The following is a 19836-nucleotide window of genomic DNA, read 5'->3' as shown; positions in this document are numbered from 1 at the left end:
AACGTAAATATGTGTGTTTATGTTTGTGGGTATAATATGTGTACGTATCAAAGTGTGCATCTATATATGAGTGCGATTGAAGAGAGATTGGGTTAATCGCTGTAAAACAATAAATCTTAACCTGAACCCACCTAGCAGTACTGATCTAGCCCCCCCCTCCCCCATATCAGTAAGGATATTGCAAGCGATACTACGAACAGAAGGGACAAAATCAAGCAAGTTCAACTTCTCTTTCTACTCCTTGATAACATCAAATGAACTTTAAGAACACCCTACTGAACACCTTACTGAAGCAGCATACATTTGTAATCGTCATTTCCTTATGTAGCAGCCTAGGACCGGATTTAGAATTAATAAGGCCCTAAGCTATTCGAAATATGGGGGCCCTTAGAAATATTCTACTGGCTACAATCAAAGTATCATTGGAATCATTTTTTTTTTGCTGGGGGTGGGGGTGAGGGGAGGCTCCATGAAAGTGGGGACCTTAAGTCGAGCTTATGTTTGCCTGTAAGTAAATCCGGCACTGTAACTGACTCACGTAAAAAAGTTCATATTTTCCATGTGACCTGAACAGAGTGCCATAAAACAAACCAAACAAATACCACCAACCAATGACTTCCTTCTGTTTGGAAATTCCCGTTGTGTGACTCAGGGCACAATTCCAGTGTTCATGGCAATTAACAATTTGCCCACAATCCTAGACACGTGACAAATTTTAAAGAACCGCTCCTGATAGCGTAACAGGGATTACAAAGTTATAAACACGCAAGTTTTCATTGTAATGAAATTAACAGCCTGATTAAGACTTGGGTTTGAATCTTGCTATTCTTTTCCAGAGTTGTATAAAGTTATTTCTGTTGGTATTTACCGTTGATTAAAACAACAGCAACAACGATTCCAAACTTTTTAACATTAACTTTTATAGCTATATATTAAGCAATAGAAAAAAAAAAGTACTTATAAGAAAAAACAAAGCCAATTTAAGGGGAAATAACCACCAATTACTACCATTTATCTGAAAATTTCAGGGTTTGGCTACCCTTTCTGCTATGCAGAAAAAAAGTTAATTAATTAGTACTTAATTATTAACTAATTCGTTAATTTCTGGATTGATTCGTGTATTATTATCGACTATGCATAATTATGCAAAATTTCAACTTAATCCAAGAATGGGAAGTGAGAGAAAAAACGTGGCGAAGCGTAATAAGGGAACTAAATCCATATATATATACATACATATACACATCTCTCATTCACGAGTATTTATTTCCCTTATTTCGAAATCAAACAAAATATTCAATCACCAACAATTAATAAACTAAATGTTTGATTTTTTTGGTTTGACTCATGTCTTGTGAGGCTCAATAAATAATTGTGCAAAATTTTAACTTCATTCGCGAATGGGAAACAGAAGAGAAAAAAAACATGTTCAAACTTTTTACCAGACAGAGTGAATTGATTTAAACTTTGTAAAAAAAATAATAATATCTCTGGCTTGACGATCTAAACACTGACACATTAAGACATTCATGTTTATAAATATAGTAACGATTTAACTTTTAGGAACGCTTCGATCGGGAGTGTTCAGACCTTGGACTTCTCGATGACTAAATATATGGGCCAGTGACGGAATACAGAACAATGAGGAAGTGTGCGTGTGTGTGTGTGTGTGTGTGTGTGGTGTAGGTATTACCTGCAACACATAAAAAATGATTAAGACCCGAGGACTGTCCGTCATAAAGCTGGTGCGTGATTTATGACTTTTAGATACATCTACATTTCACACGGACTCGTGTGTTTGTGCTTTGATGTTTAGATGTGTGTATTTTAATGTGTGTGTGTTTTGGTGTGTGTTTGGTGTTTTGATATGTGTGTGTGCTTTATTTTTATTTGTTTGTTTTTTGTGCGAGTGTTTGCGTATGTGTGTTTGTTATTTTAGAATGGTGCAATTATTACAATGATTCATTCTTCTTTTTGTGTAAGGAATGACTCAAAGACACTGGCTGTCTGACTTGTGTTCAAAAACGAGGGTGAATGTCACATTTGATGTGCAAGGTCATGGAAGCTCAATATGTTTGTCTTTTGATTTAAATCTTTATCGGATTAAAAAAAAAGGAAATCCGTAAGAATGACAAAACATATAACGCCAACTACAATCTGTAAGACAAGATTTCTATGAATTGGTTTTTATTATTGTATTTTATTTTTAATGATTAAAGCAAGTGGTACATACATGAACGCATTTTGACCGGAAGAAGTAAATCCCCATTTTTGGAACGTGCAAAGAAAATAGAATTGTCTACTCTCTAACCAAATTTGTTTGTATCGTCTCAAAAATAAGCGCAAATTTTTATGAGAAGCTGAACAACTCTTCCAACCCAATCTTCTTAAAATGAGGCTTAGGTGTGACCAAAGCAAGGCGTGTATGTGTATGTGTGTGTGTGTGTGCGTGTATGTGTGTTTAAGAATGATTTATGTTTAAAAAAGTCACGAAATGACGTCACAAAAAGGAGGGGGATCGACTTTGACGGACATGGGTATCAACCTGTCAAAATCAATGTCATCGAGTAAGTATATCTACTTGTGACTTAAGTTTGTCATGGCAGTGTCACTAGTGACGTGCTTTTATTAAAAGACCGAATGCGCATCTAAGTTCTAAAAATAAAATGTTAAGAAGCGCATAAAACTTGTGGCGCAGCAAGTAAAAGTGAGTACAGTTGAAATCTAACGAACACCTGGCCTGTATGAGGGCATGTCTCCTTTGTATGACGCAGAAATTAAGTTATGTTTTGTGGTGACTTAAATTGTTGAGTTAAAGGGCGGCTACTTTTATCAAGAGAATCAAGAGTTGTCTCAAACATGGAACGACTGAATGCAGGACGCTTAGGACGTAATCATCTTCTTTTTTGAATTAACGTCTTTATTATATAAGATAAGATGAATTAGAGTTATCTGCTCTTAAATAGCAAAAAGTATACCTCATGCCGTTTTTAAATTTCGTTGGACATTTTAAATAGATGATTTACTTTAAGGGAGGGAGAGAGAGAGAGAGAGAGAGAGAGGGGGAAAGAGAAAGAGAGAGAGAGAGAGAGGGAAAGAGAAAGAGAGAGAGAGAGAAGGAGAGAAAAAATATTTAAAAAAAACCAACAAATCTTATAAGGGAAAGCATGCAAAATCATTGTTATATTTTTAAATACTGCGAGATTTATATCTATTTTCTATATAAAGCTAAATTAATAAATTATCACTAATTAGTTAACTAATTGTTTAATTTTCTGATTGATTCACGTATCGTCTTGGACAAAATTTGGATTTTATATCAACCACCTATTTGCTTTCTTTTAAGACACATAGAGTGTCACATTTATTACATTAGAATGTTGAACATACTTGGCTCATATTGTTATGTGTGACACAAAATCCATCATCATACAAGTACAATGCATACACAGAGAAAATAACGTATCGGACTACATGTTTTAAGTGCTAGAACCTGGGACATAGTTGCCAGCACAATGGCTAACATGAAGAAATATATCGCTGTTACTATATAACATTCATATATTCTGTTTGTGTTATAACAAAAAAATTTGAAAATTTTTTTTTAACGAAATCCTCTACTTATTCTATCATATGTCTTCTGCTCAGAAATTTATTGGGAAAAAAATATTCCCGCTAAAACACATAGACACATTAGCAGACGATCTTATCTTCCATCACTTCCAATGGAAAAGTGGCGAGAAAAAAAAAAGAGATGGACAAATGGAATAAAGAAGTTCAAACATCCGTGTGGTAAACATCAAGTGTTGACAGAACACAGTATTATCAAGAAGTAGACACTGGGCACTTACACTGACCAGAGAAATCTATAATAGGTCCAGATTGAAAGAACAAATAAGCAAAATATAAACACTATTATAATCCTCTCTATCAGTCTTTTATCGACTATTCAGATCCAACAAGGTCACACTGATGTCAGGTTACAAGTGTAGAAAATACACAACATCAACAAGTAACAGGGTCACGAAATTTTGTTACGAAATTCGTTACAGCCCTTCCGTTCCGTTTAAACTGAATTGTGGGTAATTTTTGGTCGTTCATGCTCCTCAAATTCATTAATAATCAACATTTCTTAACCGCCTGTGATGGCCGCCTGACAGGAACTCATTGACTTTGTCTTTATCACGCGGCCTCCCCCCCCTTCCCTGTTCCAGTATGACCTCTCGCCTGGAAGGACTCTTGTGTTCTTATCTGTGCCCATTACTTCCGTGGACACCGGCTTCCATACTTTCTGATCGCCTGATTAGTCCCCCACCATTTGATCTCACCCTGCGCGTGTCACAGCACCTCATTTGCATATGCCCAACAGGTCCGACAGATCACGGGAATCTCTTTCTCTCCCACCCCCCCTCCCTTCTTTTTTTTTTCCCTTCGACCTGACACGTCATTCAAACGGAAGTACAATGCACGCGCACGCACGCACTAACACACACTCACATACTAGCCGTGGATAAAAAAAATCTTGGTTTGGAAGAAGGTTTAGATTGGTCATTCTTTGAGCTTCAACGGTAGGGCTCGGAAGAAGGAAGGGTCCCTTCCCCAGACCTCATCTGCCCTTTTTACCAAAGCAAACTCTGGCATCTCTCAACTATCCTCCTTACCCCTCCCTCAATGTATTCATGACTCGGGCATCAGCTCAGGGTTTGATTTAAGTACTAGTAATGCCGCGAGTGGAAGCCCAGGCTTTGCGGTGCGACATGTTTAACAAGTTGGCCATCTTACAGCCCAATTGTAAACCTGGGAACTATTTAAACACAGCCAGGGGAGGAGTAGGTGTTCTAAGACCATGCAGGGGAGTGGAAGAGGATTGTGTGGTGAAGGCGAACACTTAAAAATAAGGTCTGCTACACAGGAGTTCAAAGATTTATGAACCTGTATAACGGAGGCCAGCATCTAGCTATTAAATTGCACGTCTGACGCTCTCCCTTTCACCAGAGACTTTTCATGATGTTAGAACCAGACATACAATAGCGAGCAGTGATTAAATAGTCTTTTGAAACCGGATGTTCTACCATTTTGTCTGTTGCCGGAAGCATTTACGGTTGTTTGAAACTATTACACATTGATTCAGCGGAATAGCATCAACTTAAATATACTTCAATGGCCTGTGAGCAGGTACTAGGCGTTTCAAATTTATGTTTTATAAGAAATAAAGTCCTGAAAAATGCTTGTTTTCTTTGCAATACCTCTATTCAAGTAACAACATCATGGAAAGTTGAAACTGGACGCTGATCTCAAGAAAGTCTCTAACGATTTTTCTAGAAATTAAACAGTTAATGTATATAGCTGAGAAAAAAAAATACTAGCTCGTTGACCACACGAGGAAAACTAGAGTTTGAGCGTTCTCATTTTTCAAGTAAAAAATATTTTTTTTTGCTAGAGATCTAGATCTTAACCAGATACTACATCGGTTTTGAAAGAACTATAGCTTTCTTACAGTGACTATAGCTTTCGGGAATTTCTGAATGCAAGGCATTTTTCTGATTGAAGAGTTTAAATAAATTAATGTTCAGGAAAATTATGCGCATTGTCTTCTAAGTCTAGATCTAAAAGCCTATCATTGGAATATTATGATGTATAGTAGATCTCTACATTCGATAACTAGGATTCCTTCTCGGGGAGAAAAAGGGGGGGGGGGGGTAAACAATCTTTCATAGTTTTTTAATCTAAACATTTATTACTTTTTAAGAGAATAAAATATTATGTTGTATAAAGTATTTTTAATGTTTTTTCTTGCTATTCTTTAACTTACAAAATGATTTGATGTCGACAAGAATCTGTCATTAGGATGCTGCCAGGAAATAAAAGATGGTTTTACTTTAACTTTGAATACATTAAATATTTTAAAGGATAAAATCTAAAACGTCTCATGCAATGCAGCCTGTTGTAAGTAAGTAAATGGTCAAATGTATAGATCTCTGAATCTATTTATTTGCCAGATGTTTGGTCTAATAAAGTGAAACAAAATCTCTGCCCTGCTGTGTTTATCATACAAAGTAGACAGATCTAGTTCATCAGCTCATTACCATAACAGCAAGGTATTTTACTGGGATTTCACTACAGCCACTGGAAATACTGTATTCCTCACTAATCTTCGGACTCGAAGACAAGTCTTATACATTGGAGAAATGTATTAGTCAATTGAGTAGTGTATGGTATTAGTGATTGGCGTATAGTAACTTTGTAAGTGAACCAAACTATTTACCTTCAAGGTCATCAAGCCGTTGACGTTATGATGTTCCGCCCATGTGTGGCCACGCCACTGCGTAGCATCTCAAGTACTAGCCTTAACTCTTAGCTCAGATCCAACTCAGTGTGTCGCTGGAGGATCTTACATAATTCCACCGTGAGAGTGTGTCATTAACACTGTATGTGTTTGTCCTTTCTTTTTTTTTTTTTCTAATGTGTCAAAAGCTTCCTACACATACATCACACACACACACACACCAACTCAGAACAATGCACCAGCTGTGCACTAAACTTCAATAACTCTTTTGTTATGACTAGTTCCCCATGCTCATGGATACACCACAGGTTCTCAACCTATATCAAGTGACTTATTGAAATAAGTAGTCTCTGCACATTCAGAATTGTAATTTTAAAAAGACCAAAGAAATACTTTTTGAAGTAAGGATGCTCTGCAGCTTTGAAAAAAAAACTAGAAAAAATGAATTATCTAATGATGAAAGAAAAATACCCAATTATAATTTAAGTTAGTAGATTCTATAGTCCTATTTCATGAACGCACAAATGTTAAATGCCTTGGTAGTAATCCATTTGATAAGAGCAAAACCATAACGTAGGTAAAGATACATTTTGAACTTTTTTTTGGGGGGGGGGGGGTGGGGGGATGGAAGGGGGATTTTCTATATTTTGTGCCGACGTTTCGGCGGGCCGGGTGAAACCACGTCGCAAGCCGGATCCGGCCCGCGGGTCGTATTTTGGGCATCACTGATATACGGCTATCAGACTTATTCTATGTTCTTTGGAAGTCGATCTGAAAAGGTGAACTGTCAGTGCCCATCTTGTTGTACTAAAAATATAAGTTTGTGATTTTTAATATTTTGCGCTAAACAACAAAAAAGTATTGGTAGATTATCTAGCGACGGTGACATTTTTTTTTAAGGGCTTGTCGCTCAATCTGAAACGTATTTACGACATTGGTAAGTGACTTTAAAAAAACAAGAAGAATAACTCATTCTGGCTTATGACAACAAAGTAAATATGAAAAGAAATACTTTAAACAAAACGTATGTATGGGGAATAACTTCACATTGAAAACAGTATCTCTCAATACTGTAAGAAATATTTCCCTATCATAACGTCAACGGCTTGATGGCCTTGAAGGTAAATAACTCTTTTTGGCTTATGACAACAAAGTAAATATGAAAAGAAATACTTTAAACAAAACTTATGTATGGGGAATAACTTCACATTGAAAACAGTATCTCTCAATACTGTAAGAAATATTTCTCTTTTTCGATACCAAACAAAATTAATTACCACTATTTATTTAATTTTTTTTTTTTTTTTTTTTTTTTATTGATTTATGTGTTGTCTTGGACAATAAATCTGTTGTTTCAACTTGATCCCAGATGTGGTTTGAAGAAATGACGTGTTCGGATTTAACTCTTTCTCTCCGTAATTATTTACCACATTCTGGTGGAATCAACGCTGGTATCGTCAGTTAGGAGAGAAAGAGTTAATACCAGACAGACAGAATGAGCTGATACAAGGTTTGGAAAAAATGAGTTGTCTTCCATTTCTCTCTTCATTTTGTCGGCGACGTTCCTGCTCCTGTTATCTCCTCTCCCCCCCCCCCCCCCCATCCACCCTCATGCTTACTTCTTGGACAAACTTGTTCAATGTGGCGACATTTCTTTGAAAAAAAAATACATCATTTTAACGTAGTTCAATTCTCTTGTAAATATTTCTTTGTTTTGCACAATAAACATTCTAAGTACTTCAGCTCATTGATTCGATTCATTTGAATCAACTCCCGTTGAAAAGACGACGTCACAAAATGGCGGCCTCACATATTTGTGCTCTTCATATTCTGAATAAGACGCAGAAGAGTTCTTTTCCATTTTTTTTTCTTTTGCTCCTGTCTCTAACCAACAACAAAAAAAAATTCCCCCACTTCCTATTAATCTTGTCTTCTGCTGGTCTTACAAAACTGTGGCCCTGGGAGACTCGAGAAAAGAACGGCAATAAAAGTAGTGGCCAATCAATCATTCATAAAATTGTTTAAACCCTGGTACTTCACTAAATAAATGACATCAAATGACAAACGGACAAAAAATCCAGGAGAAATACGTCTGCTGAGGGAGAACCTTTTTTTTTTTAATGTAAAAAAAAAATTAAATAAAGATTGCGAAGAAAATTGAAGATATAAAAATAATAATCAAGTTTCGAATAGAATACTCGGCACTATTGGATCTCTCTAGTTTGATAAACAAGTGCTTAAGAAACGAAATAGCAGACGACGAGCTTAAGCAGAGATTTTTTATCTTACAAAGAAAATAAAAGACTTTTCTCCGGTCTTCAGGAAGCCAATGAAATCAAATCAAATTATCGCAACGGAAGTGCTAAACGTCTCGTTCTGTGTATGTCTTTTCTTTATCCAATCAAATGTTAGCACTCCGTCAAGAAAACAATTTCATTGGTCCTTTTTTTTTTTAAACTTTTTTTTTCTCCCTACTATTGTTCCTGTTATATTTTTACTTTCCAGTGTTTCTGAACGAGACGGATGGAGCAGAAGTGAACATAAGATATATGTCAGTGAGGTCGTGCAGAGATTGGATTGCGTTAGGTAATGGATGGAGACTGTTTGATGTTTGTGCTAAGTCCAGGGACTGAAATATTGGCTTTTAGAGATTGTTGAAAAAACAGTTCAAGTTTAACACAAATATTTATTTATTTATTTGGTTTCTTCCCCTTCATGCACTAACAATAATCTATTGTATTTTTTTTTTTCAAGTCAAAATACTTAGGCAGATTGCAGTATTTTACTTTGATACGTAGACCCAGATGTGACCTATAAATTTTGTGAATATTGTTGGATTAAAGTTAGTATTAGGGTAAGACACTGGTTTTTTAGAAAATTCACCTAGATAGAAAAATGCATAAGAAATAGGTCAGTGCTCACGCCAAACTATTGTGTTGATGGTGTTTGACTGTGGTTAATGGTGTTTGTTTGTGTTTGGTGGTTAATGGTGTTAGACTGTGTTTGGTGGTTAATGGTGTTTGTTTGTGTTTGGTGGTTAATGGTGTTTGACTGTGTTTGGTGGTTGATGCTGTTAGATTTTTTTAGAATGTTGTGTTTGTCTGTTTTTGTTGTTGTTGTTTTGTATTGCCTTAAAGTAAACACAAATAGTAAAATGAAGACATTGTTTGATCTATGTGCAGCTGAATGACATTAACATACCAGAGACACTGTCAATTTTTAAGAACTTGAGGTCAAGACAGAAAGAAGTGGATAAAGACAGTCAACGAATCTTGTGTGGTGACCCAGCGATTTAATAGACTAAGGAATACGTGAATGTAAAATGAAGATGGGGTCAAGATTGAAAACAGCATGAATGACATTGACCTGTGTGACCCTGTGCTACTTTTCAATGATCTTTCCTGAAAGTTCTCAAAGGTCATCGTCTAAACGCTGTATTGGACAACTTCTTCCCTAGAGAAATTAAGATACAAGCATACGTCATGCTGTCTGCTAGTGTCGATCGTAGAACTACGAACTGAAGGTTATCACCCCATTAGCCTGCAAAGAATCGAACAGGATTTAAACTCCAAACCACGTGACGACAGCCACAAGCGCATAACACACGACTATGGACAGAGACGAAGTATATTAGTGTTGATCTTCGTACTATGAGGAGTCAACTTAATACTTTAAATTTATTATGATATTTAAATATTTTTATTTCACAAATTTTGAAAAACTCATCCACTCTTACTAATTAGCTATTTTTCTTTCAGTTGCCAGTAGCTATAAAATTTGTTTGTTTTTTTTTCACGCTCCAGCAGAGATGATTATTACGTAATACCCAAAAACTCTTGGAGGACGGCTGGGGATGGAAGCAGACAGGATTAGAACTAAAAACCATGGGGATAACATTCCGAAGCCCTAACCACACGACTATCTACAGGATTAACTAAAAAATGTCAATAACATTTCTCTTTCTTAAGTCTTACTTATCTAGCCCAGAGGTCAGCCGTACTTCAACGGTCATAGCCGTACTCTCCTTTAACATGTTCACAATCTTCAATGTGATAGACTTTAACTTGACCTCTCGATGCTTGACCTCTCAGAGCCATGACTTGCTTTAAGGACACCAACAGTTTATGAACTAAAATCCATTAGTCTGATTGGCAAGTACAATAGTTAATGAGTAGCTTAGAATGTTTGATATTGGTTGATCACGGTTTGATTTTATACGATTTTCATTTTTACACTACAATAAAAAAAAAGGAAGAGGTTGCAGGGTTGGGTTGTCCTAATGAAGAGGTTGCAGGGTTGGGTTGTCCTAATGAATGTTGAAAATAAAAAGTGTTATAAATAACATTTTCCACATTTTCTGTTTAAAAAACAATAACGTCTCAATTTCTTTATTTTTTACTCATGATGCAAAAAAAAAAAGAGTGGGATGTGTGAGGGAGAGACCAAATTAAACCCTTGGTTACGTCTTGGCTACTAACAGGGGGGGGGGGGGCTTGAGTTTGAATCCCGACTCGAGTAGAGTTGTGTTTGCTGAGCACCCCCCAACCCAACGACTGGTCCACAAAAGAGATTGGAACATAGAGCACATACATAAAATGCAATTGTAAAAAGAATGTGGAATTGAAAGTATTTTAACGAAATTATTCCAAACTACAAACCTATAACGTTTTTTTTTACCAACACTACCGAAATACTTGAGCTATGGATGCTTACTAAATATGATATTATTGCTGTAAAAAAAAAGTTTACAAAAAAAATGTGTTTTGATTATTCAGAAGAGCGCTGCCAAGCGCAAGTCAAGAGTGTGGTCCCGAGACAGCTGTCTGTCGTGTGTTTCCATTGGCCCCAAGTAAGAGCAATCAGGGACTATAAGAGAACAATACTTTAATATAAGTCCATAAGTCAGCGAGTCCCGAAAATACGGTTGGACCCGACATCCCTGTCAGAAAGAAATATGCCCCACACATCCCTGTTTGAAAGAAATATGCCCCACACATCCCTGTCAGAAAGAAATATGCCCCACACGTCACTGTCAGAAAGAAATATGCCCCACACATCACTGTCAGAAAGAAATATGCCCCACACATCCCTGTCAGAAAGAAATATGCCCCACACATCACTGTCAGAAAGAAATATGCCCCACACGTCCCTGTCAGAAAGAAATATGCCCCACACATCACTGTCAGAAAGAAATATGCCCCACACATCCCTGTCAGATAGAAATATGCCCCACACATCCCTGTCAGAAAGAAATATGCCCCACACATCACTGTCAGAAAGAAATATGCCCCACACATCACTGTCAGAAAGAAATATGCCCCACACATCCCTGTCAGAAAGAAATATGCCCCACACATCACTGTCAGAAAGAAATATGCCCCACACATCCCTGTCAGAAAGAAATATGCCCCACACATCACTGTCAGTAAGAAATATGCCCCACACATCCCTGTCAGAAAGAAATATGCCCCACACGTTTCCAAGCCGAAAAGTTTGGACAGGACTGACCTTTTGAAAACGTATCTCACCCAATGATGCACATAGATCCACGCCCCTCCACAGACTCTTCTTCGTTGTAGTTCTTCACGATGTTCTCTGGGAAGTTGCAGTCTGCAGACCTTTCATTCACACGACATTAAAGCATCGAACTCGTTCTCTCTGAGCTTCATTGCATGCATCACTTCTTTCAGATCATCCAGGGTAGAGAAAAGAGAAGGGTGTAGTTGGAGAGAAAAGAGAAGGGTGTACTTGGAGAGAAAAGAGAAGGGTGTAATTGGAGAGAAAAGAGAAGGGTGTACTTGGAGAGAAAAGAGAAGAGTGTACTTGGAGAGAAAAGAGAAGAGTGTACTTGGAGAGAAAAGAGAAGGGTGTACTTGGAGAGAAAAGAGAAGGGTGTACTTGAAGAGAAAAGAGAAGAGTGTACTTGGAGAGAAAAGAGAAGGGTGTACTTGGAGAGAAAAGAGAAGGGTGTACTTGGAGAGAAAAGAGAAGAGTGTACTTAGAGAGAAAAGAGAAGGGTGTACTTGGAGAGAAAAGAGAAGAGTGTACTTAGAGAGAAAAGAGAAGGGTGTACTTGGAGAGAAAAGAGAAGAGTGTACTTGGAGAGAAAAGAGAAGAGTGTACTTGGAGAGAAAAGAGAAGAGTGTACTTGGAGAGAAAAGAGAAGGGTGTACTTGGAGAGAAAAGAGAAGGGTGTACTTGGAGAGAAAAGAGAAGAGTGTACTTGGAGAGAAAAGAGAATGGTGTACTTGGAGAGAAAAGAGTAGGGTGTACTTGGAGAGAAAAGAGAAGAGTGTACTTGGAGAGAAAAGAGAAGGGTGTACTTGGATAGAAAAGAGAAGAGTGTACTTGGAGAGAAAAGAGAAGGGTGTACTTGGAGAGAAAAGAGAAGGGTGTACTTGGAGAGAAAAGAGAAGGGTGTACTTGGAGAGAAAAGAGAAGGGTGTACTTGGAGAGAAAAGAGAAGGGTGTACTTGGAGAGAAAAGAGAAGGGTGTACTTGGAGAGAAAAGAGAAGGGTGTACTTGGAGAGAAAAGAGAAGGGTGTACTTGAAGTTCGAAGATAAAAGGAGGACTGCAATATATCGAGTAGTAAAAAGTTTTCTCCAGCCAGAGCTCAGTATTTTGAAAGTAAGGATTGGTTTGCGCATGTCCAGAGACCACTCTTTACACTATGCAATTCAAAATTATATATAATTTTTTCATAAGCGTTTATCGCAAAATAAAATGATTATATCATTATCTCAAAGAATAAATTATAAAATGACAGTAACATTTGATGTGAAGACGATTTATGTTTTCACCTCTTAGGAGCCATCCATCATGTGTCTTGGGATGTCAAGTCTCTAAGAGCCCCACCACAAGTGTGAAGAGATACCCCACGAATACGATTTCGACGCCTTCTCTAACGACCTTGCAATCCAGCGCCCCCATCCAGTCTCCACGACGCTCCATCCATAATTTTCCGCCACAAACACCGCATCGCCTTTCACCAGCACTTGCTCCCTATGAAACATTCATGTTTCAATCGCCTTTCTAACACCTCACTCCCCACCACAACTCGAGCGCCACTCAGCCCCCCCCCTCCCCCAAACAGAGGGGGGTCATCCCCCGCCTCCATATCATAGTGTAGATGAGTTTGTGAGGCCGTGACGAGCCCTACATGTAAACGCCATTACTCCCGGTTCGGGGTCAGCTTCAGTCATTAAGTCGTCCCGGCATTCTCTTCGGGTCCAAGCATTAACGGGTCTCTATAGAAATTCCATTTTCTTCGAAATAAAAAAAAATTATATACAAAAAAAAAAAAATGTAGCGAAGAGTAAAAAGAAGTCCATTGCCCATGGACTTGGTAATTCTTCCGCGCGCTGGAAATATTTACCGAGCACTTAGGACTAAAGTTGTGATGTTAGGTCTAGTTGTTATCCCTCCGCCAGATTTCCACCCTCACGTCCCCTAGGCTACTCATTGAGGGCTGGAAGGGCTGGGGCTAGAGACGTTTTGGTCATTGGGTACTTAAATAGAAAAGAAAATCAAAGGGAGAAAACTGAAGATAATGGATGGAAAGAGAAAGGAAAAAGAAACGTTTCCGGTCTCAGACGAAATGAGATTGATCTTTGCATTCATTTCAAAAGAAGCCAGAAAAAAAACTATTTGTATGCATATAAAACATAACATGTCAAAAAGTTGAACAGCTCTGCTCACATATAAGAAATGGTTTCCCCTGAACACTGGGGAATTTCGTGGTTACTGTTGCAGGCCTGCCACATGGTCAAGATTTCAATGTTATGAAAGCATCCCTTTATGGCACCTCCAAGTCTAAATTCTCTCAAAGAAAACAGCATTTATCGTTGTCCCATAAGTAATGTACACCGAAGAACCCTAATACGTAACAGGTCCACAGCAGTACTCCCCACCCCCTGACTACAAACAAAAATCTTATCTAAAGTACGATAAACTTGGTAAGAATAGCGCCCTAATGCGGGCAGAAACTACCCGAACAGGTTGCAACAGGGTTGTAGACGATAAACAATCAACCCATAGGCGTATACAGTTGAAATAATATAAACAATATAAGCCCTCAGCCCCCCACCCTGGATGGCCAATGTGGTCATCATAGAACCACGATGGACAAACTACATATAAATTATATAAAAGGATGTCTCTGCACTTAATTTTCCTTTTCCCAAATGCATACATTCAGCAAGGCATGGAGAAAATTGCTAATGGTTATAAGCAGGTCCGTTATTAAGAGCTTAGAATCAAGAAAAATCATAATGGAAAACAAAAGTGTACATGTCAATAAACATTGTCTACTTTATTTGAACACATAGCTTTACATAAGTTCTGCCCAGCGCTTTGTTTTTGGGCGTGGGCCCTCAAGCAACCAAACTTGTTACCTCGGATGTTACACAACATTTGTAGAGGCAGGGAAATGACAGCGCTTCAAGGGACGAGAACGTAAATACATAGAACTGTTTAAACAGAGAACTATTTATACAGAGAACTATTTATACAGAGAACTATTTATACAGAGAACTATTTATACAGAGAACTATTTATACAGAGAACTATTTATACAGAGAACTATTTATACAGAGAACTATTTATACAGAGAGCTATTTATACAGAGAACTATTTATATAAAGAACTACTTATACATAGAACTATTTATTTAAAGAACTATTTGAACATAGAATTATTTTTACAGAGAACTATTTATATAAAGAACTATTTATACATAGACTTATTTACACAGAGAACTATTTATTGATAGAACTATTTATGCATAGAACTATTTACACAGAGAACTATCTATACATCGAACTATTTATACATCGAACTATTTATAGTGAACGAATCTAAAAATGAAACATTATGACATCAAACTTACCTTTAAGATGTGTACAGCTAGCAACAAAGTTGTTTTGTTTTTTTTTTACATCTGAAATATAAACAAGAAATAATTTGAGTGAATTTTTGTTCCTGAGAGATAATTATATTTAATAACGTTCTAGATTATCGAACTAATAAAATGATTGTAGAAACAATTGTTGACAGACACTTCACCACCATCTCAAGATCTGCAGGTGAAAAAAAAAAGTTGACATATTTGAATTGAATCGTCACATAATTGAGTGACAATGTCACAGTTATCACGTTGTATTTATAGATGTAAAGAGGAGAGACAATACAGAGATACACAGCGATGTCCTTCACTCTTAACGCTGAGGTTTTACTCAATGTGTGTAGGCATGCCAGCCTATGAGTGGTAGGATGTGACCTGAAAGGCAGACGGGTTGGGTAAAGGGGGGGGGGAGGGAGAACAGATGACGTTCTGGTGTGACTAATTCAATTATTGAAGTCCTAACACCAATGTGTTACCTGCCCAGATCTATGCAGTGTCCTAAATACAAAAAAAATTGCAATACATTGCAAGGGTTCTTGAACCATTCAATGTTGAGAACCTACCGGGGATTAAATGTATACTCTGCACTAGTTCCGGGCACTAAAACTTAAGACAGAATGTGAACTGAGTAGTTCGATCGTTTCTAGGATGCGAAGACCAGCTACCAGTGTTGCAAGGCAGGCACTTGACTGGAACCCACAAGGAAAGAGGAAAGTGGGCAGACCCAAGCAAACCTGGAAGAGGTCAGTCATCAGTGAAGCTGAGGGTACTGGCATGACATGGGAGCAGATGAAAGCTTCTCAGGACCGAGTTCGGTGGAGAGGTGTGGTTGCGGCCCTATGCTCCCCTGGGAGTACACAGGATTAAGTCAAGTCAATTGATGACAAGATCATTTCACTTGTTTATAGGTTTTACAATTTACAATACTTTGTGATAAGAATGTAAATGGGGTTTTCCTAGCAATTAAACTGTTTAGCCTAATCAATACAGCATACACGTCTATTGTTATCGAGGCCGGCCCTAACAATTGCGAAACAGATTGCGCGGGGCCCCAGTCTGGGTAGGGATAAGCATAATGTCAAAAGTAAGATTTTGTATTAGAAAATATTCGTCTTTACAATACATTTTCATTAAATGAAAGCTGACAATGCCGTTTTTATCGCGCTTAGGATTGGCACCCCAATATGTCAATGTCGTCTATTTTTCAGGAGATTTTTATGAGTTTTCAGATTTTTAATTTCAGGAGATTTCCAGGACATTTTTAGTATATTTCGCAAATACAGGAGATTTCCAGGAGCTCTTGGAAAATAAGGAAGCCGAGGAAACCCTGTAATATAATATATAAGTTAAAATGTTTTAATTTGACAATTTACACCTAGAATTAGGTCGCTGTGGATTAAGTCCGGCCCTGATTGTTATATACGATGAGATGTGTGCTAACTGTTGATACAGACGGATAAAAGAAGTTGTCAAAAAATGTAGTTTTTTCTGCTCAGTGGAAAGTGTGAGTTGATGGTGGGACTGAAAACTGGAAAGACGCTAGCAGTATGTAAGGAGGGAGATCAAGAGAATTGCAGGCGGAGGGAATGGAAAGGCGTGTATCACATAATGTCACATAAGTGGCCAACGTCCAAAATAAAATAAATTAAGATATACACATAAAACAAAGTTTTTAAAAAATTACTCAAACTATTGGTAATAGCTTTTGAGACTATAGCTTAGCGACTGTGCAATGTATCTAGCCACCAAAACGACGCACGACACAAACACATTCACATAGACACCCCCCCCACACACACACAGACACACCATCTAAACACACACACAGTTTTTATTCTTCTAAAATTTCCTGTAAGATGTTTAAAAAAAAAAGTTATGCAAAAAAAAAAAAAAAATTCCCGTGTACTCTTTCCCTGAATTGTACTCACGTTCAATCTACACTCCCCCCCTCCCCCCCCCCCCCCACCTTTCCGTCTCCCTGCCCCTAAACCTGTGGTCTCAAGACGATTCCGTCGTCCGACTTACGCCCTGGTGCTCGCCGGTGTTACTGACATCCACGTTAATTAGCGCGGGACCACGACCTTGGCGATAAGCTGCGCTGAGGTCACACAGGGTAATGCCTGGTCGTTTAACTGACGTGGGCTGATTACTACAGAGGTAAGAGGGGGGGGGATGTTGATTTATGATCCCTGGACTCCTGTTTATTATGAATGTATTGTCAACATGGCGACTCATAGACACGGGCTACCGGAAATAAAGAAAATGTTCAAGACCAGATTAGTGTCTCGTGATGATGGATAGGTTTCTCTAAGGTCATAGCTCAACAGGTAATCTGTTTGCCCAACTGATTAACTTATCGATGTGAATTACCTTTGTTTGTTTGTTTGATACAGCCCCAGGCTTTGTTTATCAAGCTTCAAAGAAGATATACTTATTCGAATTCAATGAAGTTGTAAATCGGTATAGGCTTATGTAGGTCAACTCTCATGATTCATTTAGACAGGAAATGAATGTAGAAACAATATCCAACAAAATAATTAATTACCAATAACAATCGACTAATTAAATATTGATTCATGCTTTGTTATGTGAAATAAATAATTCTTAAATGTATAAGTTATCGGAGAATGCGCGAGGGTGAAATAGCTTTAACTATTGGGTTTTTTAAGGGGACTAAACCCAACAAATTTAGCCATATATGTGAATACTTATTAGTTTCCCTTGTTGGTACCAAACACTATAATTAATTATCAGTAATTAACTGAAAACTTGGCTACTTTTTAATTTTTATTTATATATCAATAACTCGTCTACACTAATGAATAATTGTGGTAAGTTTCAACTTGATCCAAGAATGGGTGTGGGAGAAATAACGTGTACACAACTTTTACCAGACAGACAGACAGATATTAGCTTTGTAAAAAATACAAAAATTTGACATACGCTATATATATTTGGTTCGGTTGTGTCATGTAATGCACCGTTCTGTAACTTAGTCAGTTGGACCGTTGGGGCACCACACATTCGGTTTCCATTTTATACCATAATGAGGGCAGGTGACAGTAGATGTACCTCATATGACAATCAATTTGTGAGCCGGATGGTATGGAAATGCCTGGGCTGATTTTAACACACAGTCTGCTCCTATCACAAGTTAAGTTTGTACTACTGAATAACTAGTTTTTAAAAAAAAAAGGATGAGCGAATGCATCGCGTTTTTATTTAGGGTCACGTGCTACTACGTCAGACGTGTATACTAATTAACATATCCAGCAGACGACACAGTTAAAGACCTTTACTCATCCAGAACGCGAACATTGTACACCCACACACACACACACAGAAATATGCAAATCACATGTTTACATTAGAGATCGCAGAAGAAATATGTTTTTATTTTTTAAAAAAATAGTGAGATGTAACAGCCTGTTTTTTTATTTTTACAGACGCGAGACACGATGTCTCGAAATAAAAAAAAAAATCTAAAATTCTAAGAGCCAAGAAGAAGGGAAAAAGTTGGGAGGGAAAAAAATCTTGCAGCCGATGTTTGTACTTCCTGTTTGAAAGATTAATCAGACGACCATTCATGACGTAATTAAGATGAATTTTCTGGCCAGTTTTTTTCCACAACGTGTTTGCGAGAAAGAGGCTTCTAGCTTTACAGGCTTGGCTTAATGGTATGTGTGTGTTAGGGGGTGGGTATGAGAGGGAGGAGCATTGGGTAGGAAAAAAAAGGCGTGGGGGGGGGGGGGAATAAGAGGTCAGAAATTTTTGGTGGGGAATAAGCTGAAAAAATAAAAAGATCTGCAATGAAGAATAAAAATGGAACAATTTTGTACAAGTTTTTATTTGGAAAAAAAAAGGGTGGGGGCTTAAACTATGTCAGCAAAAAAAAAACGCGAAATGTATATTTAGTTATATGCATGACATATTTGTGACAGATTACGTAGCAATACATAATAAATATATGTAAATTAACAATTGCTTCAGGTTTGAACTGCAATGTACATGGAAACTGTATCTATTAGCTCACCACTTAGCCATTAGTCAAAAGTCAATTGCACAAAAAATGTGAGTCATTTATCTAGACTTTTCATTTTCCTATCGATTTGAGATTTCGCTCATAAACTTGCGCTTTGTCACACAGTTTATAAAAATTTTAGAAAGACTACTGCATAAATTATGAAATGAATTTAAAAACATTACGTGGATACAATTTAAAAAAAAAATTTAGTCCATTTTCTACTTCGACTCCTTCACATGATATTTAAAGACCTGGCTCTATATATTTATAATAGACTTTTTCGTAGCATGGTCGGTTAGTTTTGTATTTCGTGTCTGCATTTGGATGCTGTAATATACGCGATAATATGAAAAACTACTTATTTATTTTTGTTTTCAATTACGTCTAACGTATTTGCATAGTAAATAGATTATTTTCTCTTTAAAAAAAGTTAACTTCTTTTTGTAATTGTAGTATTTAGTATGACAGAACATACACAACTTAGCAATACAATTGTAAATAATAATATTTTTTATCAAAAATCTAAGACCATTTGCATAAATGTGTTATTAAAATTGTGATCTATTATTTCCCTTACAAAAAATCCTGCAGTGTATGTTACCATTAATAGTGAATAGTTGTA

General features: G+C 37.2%; 2 protein-coding genes across 5 annotated transcripts in view; one reads left to right on the top strand and one right to left on the bottom strand.

The window, feature by feature from the left end:
• LOC106051401 (uncharacterized) overlaps positions 1-19836 on the bottom strand; it is a 241024-nt gene that overhangs the window by 62021 nt on the left and 159167 nt on the right. For 3 of the 4 annotated variants that reach the window (XM_056023275.1, XM_056023276.1, XM_056023278.1), the window contains one exon: positions 15176-15226. The gene's annotated coding sequence lies outside the window, so the exon portion shown is untranslated. Of the gene's footprint in view, positions 1-6265; positions 6654-15175; positions 15227-19836 lie in introns of those variants that run through there. The other variant, XM_056023280.1, reaches the window with a different exon arrangement.
• The window catches only part of LOC106060231 (uncharacterized), a 202443-nt gene that overhangs the window by 149499 nt on the left and 33108 nt on the right, over positions 1-19836 (top strand). The gene's annotated exons all lie outside the window — the stretch shown is intronic.

The sequence above is a fragment of the Biomphalaria glabrata genome, chromosome 3 (genome assembly GCF_947242115.1).
Source record: "Biomphalaria glabrata chromosome 3, xgBioGlab47.1, whole genome shotgun sequence".
NCBI lineage: Eukaryota > Metazoa > Mollusca > Gastropoda > Planorbidae > Biomphalaria > Biomphalaria glabrata.
Note: the sequence above shows the minus strand (reverse complement) of the source record. Positions and strands in the feature narration are given on the sequence as shown.